This window comes from Chelonia mydas, chromosome 12, assembly GCF_015237465.2.
Source record: "Chelonia mydas isolate rCheMyd1 chromosome 12, rCheMyd1.pri.v2, whole genome shotgun sequence".
Classification (NCBI taxonomy): Eukaryota; Metazoa; Chordata; order Testudines; family Cheloniidae; genus Chelonia; species Chelonia mydas.
Window position 1 is genome coordinate 31,377,585 of NC_051252.2, and position 10,956 is coordinate 31,388,540.

General features: G+C 39.1%; 1 long non-coding RNA gene across 1 annotated transcript in view; it reads right to left on the minus strand.

Moving 5' to 3' along the window:
- The window catches only part of LOC119563680, a 193,071-nt gene that overhangs the window by 52,093 nt on the left and 130,022 nt on the right, over positions 1–10,956 (minus strand). The gene's annotated exons all lie outside the window — the stretch shown is intronic.

Consider the following 10,956-nt stretch of genomic DNA (forward strand, 5'->3'; position numbering starts at 1 on the left):
ATGACATCATTTTGAAGTCTGCTGCTTATTTTACAAGGAGGTAAGCCCACAATAATGCTGCATAAAACTGAGTCTAATATATGAAACGAGAGATAAGGTAAAACTTTAGAATGATCTCACTGGGCAGAGCACTATCAATAGCTTGAGTCTTTCCAGACCTGTGATGAGTTAACATATCCTTGAGATTGACAGTCACAGTTAGAGTGTGACATGTGTACAGTAAAACATGCCTTTTCAAAGAGCAAAGGAGCTGTGACTCAGCAAGTGAAGAATTGCATCCGCAATCCAGCACCACCAGCCCATTGCCCAAGAACTGTTTCTAATTATAACAATTACAGAACCACTGGAGGATTCAATGAATGTACCAAAGTGACACCATGTGAAAGAAGTAAGCGTTAGCCATAGACAAAATTTATATACACACAAAAAAACCACACTACAAGAATGTTATTTAAGTTCCAAAGTGAGGAAATCTCAGATTTATGGTTGCCCGGGCAACCTGAATTTGGTCCTCTTGTGCATCCAGTGTATGCACTGAATGAGGCCAGGATCCTGTAGGGAAAACAGTAAGTGATTATGTAATTAGCAAATACACAGTGGGGGATGAATTAAGGTTGCATACGGAAGCAGAATTCTGGCATTTCCTAACTTTTGAGCACTTCTCTTTGCAATCTAACAAATTTAAAGTATTTTATATGCAATTTACTAATTCCTTTTTTTAAGGATAAAGGTAAAAAAATAATTTTATTATTCACAAATGTGAAAATCTTCCCCTACCACAATCATCGTGCATCACTAGCAGGGTCTGAATTCTGAATCTTCAGCACAGACTTCTACCACTTGAGCTACAGGACTAACTACATTAGCTGGAATCAGGAGAAGGCTGTTATCCAAGTCAGGGAGGATGGGCTGCTGACATCATGTGCTGCATCCATGTGATGCTCCCAAAGCGGGGGATGAGTTGCTGGGGCCATGTGTTAGATAAGGTGGGGGTGGGGCTCATGGGGGAAGCTCAGCCTTGTGTGTCTCTCTCCCCTCCTCCCACCCCCCAACACCACACACACCTGTTTATAGCTGATCTGGGAGCTCTCAGATTCTCCCAGCACAATGTAGTCAGTGGCTATTGCTGCTTTAGCGGCAGCATGAACTAGACCCTTTAGGGCTCAGTGATTTTGGAAAGCTGATAGAATTTTCCTGAGGAACTTATGTGAGAAAGGGAAATTGTGATTTTGAGCAGGGGCTAACATTTTGCAACTGAGCTAAATCTGAATTGAATTTCAAGGGACAAAGAGAAAGCATGTCCACAGCTTGGGGGGGTTCTCCCTGCTGATTATCTAAAGGCTACTGCAAGCAACAGAGGCATTAATGCTTCTCATAGAAAATTCACAAGAAACTTCTAGAATGGAAAGTGTTAGGCAATCTAAGTATGGGAGGTCACTACCAGCCCTCCTAAATTAAATCTATTCTAATTTTACTACATAATGTACCATGTAAAAATTACATAGGTGTAGATGTTTTCCTTAATTAAGTAGGCTAATAATAGAGCTGATCAAAATCTTTCAAATGTAAGTTTTTTCCCCACAGAAATAGCCATTTGTAAAACAATTTTATGTAAAAAATGGTAAACTTTATTTTCTGCAAAAAAATCAACACAGTAGAACCTCGGAGTTTCGAACACCTCGCGAATGGAGGTTGTTTGTAGCTCTGAAATGTTCGTAACTCTGAACAAAATGTTATGTTTGTTCTTTCAAAAGTATACAACTGAACATTGACTTAATGCAGCTTTGAATCTTTATCACGTAGAAGGAAAATGCAAATGCTTTTAACCATCTTAATTTAAATGAACAAGCAAGGAACCAGTTTCCTTCCCTTGTCAAGTCTTTTTTTAAACTTTCCCTTTGTTTTTTAGTAGTTTATAAACTCTGCTGTATTTGCCTCTGCTTCCGCCTGAGTGCGTATGGCCGGTTCCCGATGAGGTTTGTGAGTGACGGGTCAGTTCGTAATGCTGAGATTCTACTGTACTTTACAAACAGAAATTTGACAATCGTATGAAACCTGTTATTGAAATGGTGACTCAAATGAAAAATTTGTTATCCGGCTCTATCACATTTTTGATGGTTTGGAGAATTTTGGGAACCTTTTTTTCAAAAAAAGGAAAAAATCAGGAACACTTTTTGAGCATTTGGATTTTAAAAAAAAAAGTGGGTTCATCTAAAAACCAATTCAAAATGGAAACAATTCTGAAATTTTGCGAAAAACTCCCCCCCCCCCCCCGATAGGTTTTCACTTCGACCAGCTCTAGCTATTAGTCATCAAACTATAGATTTTAAAAAAATATCTGTCCTGCTTTGGTTTACAGAAACACTTCAGGACCTCCTTTACTTACAAATACAATCTTTGAGTAGAATATATCGTCCTTACTTTTTAACCAACTGGACATTATTTATACCTTCTGCTTTCCATCAGCCCACCCCATAACAAGCAAAGCCAACAACAAAGATTGCACTTCACTCTCCAGGCTTTACACTAATTGAACTACATGTGACTGAAATTCTCAGTCCAAAATGCTTATAGAGTGCTACACCCTTTATTCTAACCAAAGAACATGAGTCAGAGTATTTATATTTAACAAGGAGCAAGAATTGGTTGGAGAGGAGTTTTATTTTGGCATTTTGTATGAGGGCAGGCTTGAAGACACTCAGTTTTATTGTGACATTTTTATAATCTCCGTAGCAATTCATGGTAAGGATATGACCACGGCTTAAAATGAAGATGAGCTGAGCACAATGCATAGGAAGTATAAGTAAAAGTTTATTATTGTTTCACATGGACAAGAAAAATATCATGCACAGATTGAAAGAATGGAATGGTTTATGCAGCTCATCTCAGCCAGTTATCAGTGGGCACAACTCATCCTTGTGGTCTATGCTATAGAAGGCTATGAGATTCAAGCAGAGATGATTGAGTAAGGTAGTAGGTAGAGTCTCTACAGGATGATACAAACCACTAGGGTTAAATGAAACAAAACAAGAAAGAAAGAAAATTGGGTCAAATTTTGACTGTATAACATAAATCATTGTGAATAACAGCATGTGCACAGATAGCCATCCCGTACAAGAAAAATCTGTCCTATGCTGGGGGGGATGTGAGGTTGGTCTAATACTCTATGAAGAACTTGTTTGTTTCAGAACAGATTATTTATGGCTCTTACAGGTCTCTTTCCTTCACTGAGTTTCTTGCTGAGAGAGTACCTAATGATGGACATGAGACAACCAAAGCATTACACTTCTCTGCCAGCTCTGCGCTCTTGTGTATTGCCCTAGAATAGGACACCACCCCCATTTCCACAATGTTCACAATGCTGTTTCTGTTCTCCATGGCTCTGATCCAGAAAACCATCACTATTCAACAAAGCACCCATTGAATTTCATGGAAATGAAGCACATGCTTAAAGGTAAGCACATACTTAAGTTCTTTGCTGAGTAGGAATGGATGGAAGTACACACTTCAGTGTTTTGCTGAATTGGGGCCCACTTGTGTACCATACTTCTCATTTTCTCCCTTTGCACCTGCACAGGCACCTGCAGGACGTATCAGAATAGACTTGCCAATGTTCACTCCTGCTCCATCTCCACTGGTACTCAGCTGTGACAGGGTGCGGTTCCCCGCTTCTATCTTCTTGTGCAAATGGCTACACCACCTCCAGTTTGTACACACCAACATATAGTTTGTGTTATCTTAAACATCACCCTTAACAGTACTGTGCAGCAATTCTGTTTCCAGTGACATACAAACATCAACCCCATTTGCCAGAGAGAAGAGAGGGAAGAGATCTACTTTTATACTGGTCTTGCTAGTTAATGGGCTATCTAGCTCCTTAACTCTCCCCAGTTAATACTGATCTAATAATTAACCCCATCTTCCCTCAGTCAGGCCCTTCTCCAGGGAAACTAACTGAGTGCTGATTCAGCTGCTGGTTCTCTGCTATGCTCTAGCTATGACCTTCTCTGTATGACCTACAGGAGACGCCCGATTTCTTTCTTCCCATTTAGATCAAATTCCCCCAAGACAAGGAAATCCAGAGATGACTCTAACACTATACCATTGTCTATTCACCATTGTTGGTGCTTAAATATTGCAGAGACATGACAGAAATCTGGTGTGATCTTCTGTGCCATGCTTGGTCCAATACTTAGTCACAACTGAGTGAAAAGTTACTTTATTCCCCACCCCCACCCCCACATTGCTGTTTTCCTCCTCCCCTCATAAATTAAAGTCAAATCAAAATTTTCTTTTCCCTTTATCACTTAGGCAAATCAGTTATATACTTCCTACACTATCTTAAAATTATCCTCTACCCACATAAAACATATTCTCTTCACTTTCGCCTTACTTAAAGAAGTAATACCTTTATACATCACAGTCACTACTAATTAGATTTCCCACACTTTTAAAACCTCCAGTTACACTCAAAACTCAGTCAAGAATTATGTCCATCTTGGTTCACCCATTTGTTAGTGGGAAAGGATGGTCTTGCATTTAAAGTTTGTGGATTGGGATTCCTGTGTGCATTTAATCTCTCTTTGCCTCAGTCCCCTATCTGTAAAATGGGACTTATGAGCTTTTGTCTGTCTTGTTTATTTGGAGTGTAAGCTGTTTGAGGCATATGTATGTATGTATAGCAACTAGCACAGTGGGACTCTGATTTTGGTTGTAACCTATATTCCAGCTATAGGTATCCCTATAGTACAAATAAACAATACTAATAAACAAAATGGGTATCAATAATGTGTATAATGCGCATCCCTTGTTTATTCATCCAACAGCAGCCTGTCCAACATTGCTCTGTGTCTGCATGCAAGTTCAAACACATATGGGATGACAGCTACTGCAATTGACAAAACAGTGTTTTCATGGCTAGTTGGACAGCAAATTATTTTCTCCTTCTACTTTCATTTTTCAAATTATATTCATCTGGCTCGTGCTGTCTTATTAAATCAAGAGTCAGCAATACTGTTTAAGTATTATGCATTTCTATGAGAGCCCCAATGTAGCCGTTAGCCATAGTACTATGTTTTCACATAATTTAGCAGTGAACGAAAACAATGAAAATCATATAGAAACTGTCACAAATAAGTGGTGCTTGGAGTCATGAAAGCTGTATTTATAGAACCAGCTTGAAGTCTCACAATAAATTAAAACTGAGATCTAATTGTGCAGACACTTCAGTACACTGAAATCAAAAACAATAATGAAAGTCTTATGTATAGATGTGTGATGGAAAAGATTAATATAAATATAGATTCAGCAATAATGAAAGTCTAGTTTATCATAAGATATCTGAAAAAAAAACAACACTGGGAAAATATTGATCCACTATTTGAGACGACCACATCTTTCATTATATAAGAAAATGAGTTACCAGTGTCAGTTCCACACTGACACTGTTATCAAACTAAATTATCTTGACATTCTCTAAAAATACTGAGAAAGCAACAAGTGCTTCTCATTGCTCACAGTATTAAGAAGCTAAAATCTACACGCCCGCAAAAAAAATTACACCTAGGTGGTGTCATTTCATTATTTTTTAACTCCATGACTTACTTGTCATCTTGAACAACAGACTACATTTTGCTTAATAATGTACCAGCATTTTATTAGAATTAAGTTTCTGATCACTCTCATGATATATTTCCTTATTAAAAATACACAGTAGAGAGAGGGTTTGACAACTGATTCCCTTTAATACCAAATAATAAAAGAAGCCAGACAAATATGTTTATGCAACGAATAAGGCAAATCTGCTGAACAGCTCAGTGGATGAAAATAGTTTGTTTTAACCACCAAGCAAATTAAATAATCAGAATCTGCACTTCTAGTGTTATTTCATAAATTTATTTTCAAGCAAGAAGACAGATTTTCATTCATGGCCAAAATCCGAAGGCTGAGTGAACCCACAAGCTAAATTTTCAAACTCACCAGAACTTTGTGATTTGCAGAGAGTGAAGTTTCCCTTTGCAGCTAGAGTTCACATCAGATTTAATGTTGCCAGAGAGCATTATATCTTAGTACTAACACATTACCAACTAGATTGTGCCACTTACTCATGTTGAATAGTATCTAGTGCTATAGTGGTCCTATCAAAATCAACGGCGCTACTCCTGGAGTAAGGTGCTACTCAACATAAGTAAATGTATCAGATTCTGACCCTTAATGCATTATGTTGAAAAAACTTGTATGCTTGCATATTACATGATAAGCTGTGATGGCACCAGGTTTTTTTAATCTTGCTTTTTCTAAGTTAATTTAGTGTATCTAAAAGAACACAAAAAGCTACAGGTCAGATACAATACAATAAGATAAATAAACTTTAGAGTCCTCCACCTGTGTGTTACAGATTGCAAGCTAACATGATCGGGCTACCTATATCTTTGTTTAGACATCAGTGTCACAGATGAAGTAAGAACTGACCAAGATATAGAGATACCCCAATTCTGAGCTAGTCTGTCCTGACAGAAATGGAGGAGCAAGGGCAAAGGTGGCTTTCAACTGTCCTTCTGCTTCCTGTAACCTGGACCCACCATTTGGTAGATCTTTACTGTGTAGATCAGCATTTCAAGAAAAAATTTCAAGCAACCAACATGGGAATAGAAGGATTAACTTTGCCATGATTTATTTTTAAACTTTGAAACAACAGAATCTGCTCTCATGCGAGGGTTCTGAAATTACCCTGCTCCTAAACTTGGCAACTATCTAATTTAAGTTGGCAACGAGCTGATTTCATGGTTTCTCCAGGACAAACTTTCTAAGGGAGTCAGAAGACTTTTCACATGCAGTAGGAAGGTTTTATTTTCCTTGCTTCTGGTCTCCCACCAACTGAACACCTTTATCATTCCATTGATTTCAGTAAAGTTTCTCTTGATTATCCTCACTGTAACTGAAAGAAAAACCAGTTTTTACTGTGCACATAATAGATGAGACCTGCCATCAAACTTATATTGCCTATTACCCTTGCACAGCATGTCAGGCAGAGAGGAAAAGCCTTAGATGACCAAAAAGAACCTGTTGAAATCACTCTTCCCCTTTTTCATATTGAGCATTCATAGCTTCTCAGCCATCCTACTTTTTTTTCCTTCTGGTTGTTTTCTCCCTCACTGCAAATAGCAGGACTATTCTGATCTCACTTTCACCAGTGTAAATTGGGAGTTGTCACTCTGCTGAAGCCAATGGCATTAAATCTGGTGAATGCAACATCAGAATCAGGCCAAGCATTCCCATTTTGGATACTTTATATAGAGGGCATGTATATAATGTATTAATAAATAGGTAGTAGATGTTTTAATAAGCAGCTAATCTATCATTATAGAGTCCAACAGATTGCCCTTATTAACTGCGGCTCATATCCATTAATTACACACTCTACTGATGTGCTTGGAACGATCTGTAACTCAGACTACTCATGCCTATAAAATGCTTAGGGCACCTGCTAATCATTTATTAACCATTTATAAGAACTATTTATAAATGTATCCTTAATATTAAGTGTGACCTGTATTTCTTTTCTAAATAGATTTATAACACTGAAGTCCTCCTTTGTCATTAGCACCAATGGAGGAAGCTTACAGAATCAGCTCAGCATGTATTTTCATGTTCAACCCAGAAAAAAAACTGCTGATAAGAGTTACTACTGTCGTTTCTTGCAGTATCAAAGGATCTTATGAAGGCTCAGATTGCCTACCTCTGTCCCTTAACTGCCTGCACCGTTCTTGACTTTTGACTGGAGATCATTCCAGTTTTTGACACTTTCTTTTTCTCTTAAATGTTCTCATAAAATCGTGTGTCACTTCAATGGTCGAATAATTTTTCTGGGCTTAGCTTGCACCTGAAGCAAGAGCCTTGTGGCCTTCCTGATAACTAGTTATTCTACTGAAAAAAATCTTATTTAAATATGTGTTATATAAAGATTTCTTTTTATCCATGAGCCGATAGAGTGATGGTGTAAAGAAAAGTAACAGGAGAAACAAGCTGGAGACATCAGGTGCTCAAGTGTAGTGAAATTTATAAGACACACAAGTGCTGAGAAAATACCCTTTTAATTCTTAGGGTGAAGACCTGTGCCCCACCAAAATAAGGCATACGTGTGACTTCAGCAGTGCTCAGCTCTTGTGCTGGCCTTTTATACTGGGGTGTATTTCACCTGTAGAGTCAGATGCTTGTACCCTTATTCTTGCTGAATAGCACCTCACCCCCCAAATATCTAAATAGGAGGAAGGATGTCAGAAGCCCTAACCATCAGGTTAGGAATGGTCCTACAGGTTTAATATTTTGAATAGGCAGGGTTGGGTGGAGGTTTGGATGAGGAAGTGTGCTACTATCATAGCATCTAAAATGGGCATGGTCTTGCGGAATTAGTTACTCCCCTTTTTGTCAGCCATTTGCACTTCATGGATGACCTGCATTTTGTGCTTGTGCAAATCCTGCCATGAAGAAGCATTTTGCAAGCCTCTATTTCCAGTTTTTTGTGCACTCTGAAACTTCTGCCTGCCTGTTTTGTTTTGACTGTCCTAATTTACATAGTATTTCCTCTTACTGTGTAGATTTCAAGGTTATGCTGGGGTCAAGCTGTACCTTTTGCAAAATCAGGTTGTAAACAAATCTGGGTCACGCATGTAATACTGCCCTCCCCTCTCTGTTTTTTGTTGGTTTTTTTCCTGTTTGTATTAGCATGAACAGTGGCTTGTTTATTTGTTTTTAAGATCTGATTTCTTACTTTCCAGCACTCAGCAAAGTGGTTGTAAATGCCAAATGCTCTGAAATAACCATAAGAAAGGAAGGTAGGGGAACAGCCCAGCCCACCAACCATGTAACGGTCATGAATGTGACATTCTGGCAATTTGTATTTGCTCATGTAGTACAAAGTGGCTGAAACTTATATTCAAACAGAATCGTCCACACAAATCACCTGCATTTAAGAAAAAGGTGCTTTATTAGAGAGAGAATATACACAGAATAATTCAAGCGTATGTATTCCTGCCAGCTGTACTCCTCCACACATTCCTTTTGCATTCTGATCTCATTAAGCACCGAGTAAGAAAACTAGCTTCAGTGGAACAGTTCCTATCCAATTGCATCCCCTTCGTATTCCTCAATCTGAGGGATAAGGTATATTTATAACTGCCAGCTAGATGCAGTTTGGATTTACACCACAAAAGCAATATGTAGCATTTGGATGTTCAGTAGCTTTAAACCATAGATATTTTGCATAAAAAATGCACAGCAGTATTATCCTACTCCCATTATTTATGCTGCCAAGGCCCCCTGTACTTGAAATAGGCATGGGAACTGAACTGTGCGTGATATAACTCCTTATTGTTCCCAGATTAAAATGCAAGTTTACCCTCATTCTCTCACATACTGATGCTGGGCTTGAGCTTGTCTGCTCAACTACTGGGGCATTTGCTGGTGGCCTGAGAATTCTTACCTACCCAGCCCACACCTTTGAATGACATTATGTCTGGCCTCCAGAGGGATATATCTGATGTCATCACTACATCAGTCTGGATTGATGACATGGATAGCTGCCATGGCAATGTCAGATTTGGAGGATCTCTCCTGTTAGGTGACATGTCCAGTGTTATACAAAAAATATGCAGGTCAGATTTATAGTTGCCATGTGGCTCTTTTGCACCAGCTAGGTCAGCACAAAGGAGCCAAAGGACAGTCGTAAACTTCCTTTTCTAGGAATATTCCAGACAGAGGAGGTGCTCTGTGGGGCAGGCTGGAGAAGGAAGGGGACGTGTCAGAGGTTGGAGAAGCCATGGCAAGGGCATTCCCTGGTAATTCTATGTTCTGCAATCACACAGAAAGGTTACGCAACAGGTGTGCAAGTCAGAGTAGTTCTTAGGGCTGCTTTAGTCTGGGACCAAATCATCCCCAGCAGTTCCTGAACAGGGGAGGTATAAGATGCACCCCTCTCTGTCCCTGGGCTGGTGAATCTGCACAATATGAACATATGGGTAAAAAAGGTTGGAGTAAATGAAACCATGGGCAGTGGGGTAGATGATGCATCTCAAGTACCATGAACAGCTGTTGTGTGGGTAAGTATGGAAATACTAACTTTTTCCTATTCTATAAACAGATTAAAACAAAAGACAATTTTGATAGCTTTCATATATACATTGCTTGCCATTAAAGAATCCAGACTTTACCCCAGTGTTGTAGTCAAGATTACCCCCACACTTAGAAAAGAAACAAATGGGAAATCTCTGATACCACTGCATGGTAACTTTTGACAAATATAGACCATTACAGACCCTTGTTGGCTTAAATGTTAGGCCCTCTAGAGGGCGTTTCATTTCAAACAATTCCAAAATGGTTTACAAATTTAACTATATGCATTGGATGGGATCATTGTGTCTGCTCTCTTCCCCTATCCTCTCCACTTGCCCCAGTCACCCCATCCCATCCCCTGATGTCATTCATACTCACTCATCCCCATCCTGTATTCTTCTTTTTTAAAGTCTCAATCCCTTCTGGCTCTTTCCCCCTCACAATAGAAGCACGTTGCAGTCTCTCCCATCTTAGAAAATCCATCCTTGACCCCACTTGCCTCTCCTACTCCCATTCCATCTTCCTGTCATCTTTAAGCTCATTGAAGGCACTATTTGCAATCGCTGTCTGGAGTAGTTCTCCTCCAGTTCCATCCTAGAACCTCTCTACCCAAGTCTCAGAACAAGTACTCCATCTTCATCTTGCTTGACCTGTCAGCCTCCTTTGATACTATCAGCCATGCTTCTCTTCTTAAAATTTTGTAATCCCCTTTGCTTTTTGACTATGTTCTCTCCTGATACTCAAACTCAAAAGCTGCATGTCATCTTTGACTCAGAACTGTCTCTATCCTCACATCCATGCTATAGCTAAACCATGTAGATTTTTTTCTGCATAATATCTTTAAGA